We start from the raw sequence: 1,169 nt of genomic DNA on the forward strand, positions 1-1,169 counted from the left end.
TTAATATTGTACTATAGTTAAAAATTTTATTCTTCAGAAGGGAATGGATTAGAAATTCTGAACTACTTTATGTCTATTATGGGATAAAGCCAATAAGTAAATATATTGTGAATACTAACAGCAAGATTTTATAATAGTAATGACGTCAAGTGATTCCGATTTAAGCTATGATTTTATTTATTTATTTAGAGAGCGTGAGACAGCGACCAGGAGAGGAGGAAGGGTCACAGTGAGAAGCAGACTCAATTCTGGGACTCTAGGATCCTGACCTGAGCTAAAGGCAGACACTTAACCGACTGAGCTACCCAGCTGCCCTTAATCTTTTATTTTAATGGAAGTTTTAAGAGAATTTCTTTTTGTCTTACCTTTTACCACAGAAAATTTCAAACATAGAGAAATTAGTGTAATAAACCCATGATGCAGTTCAATAGTTATCATTCTTTTTTTTGATCTTGTATTATCTATTTACCTCCTGCCCCCGTTTTTTCCTCTTTTGGCTCGTGTATTTTAAAGCAAATCTTACTTTTTGCCTTGCTGCCTCCAGGAGAACAGGATGGGCCACCAGCATCTCTATTGGAGCTATTGAGGACATTTAGCAGGAGTTCTCGTTCCTGCCGGGTTCTGCTCAAACCACCCTGGTCTGATCCGGAAATATTGCCTCAGTATGCGTCTCCAGCGTTTCCGTCAGTACTCGAAGGATATTGGCCTCATTAAGTTGGATTAAGTGAACTTCTTTCAATGGGTCATCCAAGATACCCACCTTAACTGCAGATATCCAAGATATCTACCTTAATGGCAACTCCTTGTACATAAAATAAGAATACTCTTAAAAAAAAAAGAGCAAATCTTAGATGCATCCTTTCAAATACTTCCAGTATGCAGCTCTAACTTACAAGGACCCTTTTCATGGGAACTTTTCAAATCTTTAAAAATGATGTTTAGATGTATCTGAATGATTAATTAATAAATAATTTTATTAATAATTAATAAATTAATAAAAATTTAAACTTTTAAAAAACTACTTTTTACAAGAAGGCAGAGAGAGAGGAGGAAGCATGCTCCCTGTGGAGCAGAGAGCCGGATGCGGGCCTTGATCCAGGACCCTAAGATCATGACCTGAGCTGAAGGCAGAGGCTTTAACCCACTGAGCCACCCAGGTGCCTCATTTT

At 37.4% G+C, this 1,169-nt stretch overlaps 1 pseudogene; it reads left to right on the plus strand.

The window, feature by feature from the left end:
* The first annotated feature begins 553 nt into the window (after window positions 1–553).
* LOC122915703 lies at window positions 554–724 on the plus strand (annotated as a pseudogene).
* Window positions 725–1,169: the final 445 nt, after the last annotated feature.

The sequence above is a fragment of the Neovison vison genome, chromosome 8 (assembly GCF_020171115.1).
Source record: "Neovison vison isolate M4711 chromosome 8, ASM_NN_V1, whole genome shotgun sequence".
In the NCBI taxonomy this organism is placed as follows: domain Eukaryota; kingdom Metazoa; phylum Chordata; class Mammalia; order Carnivora; family Mustelidae; genus Neogale; species Neogale vison.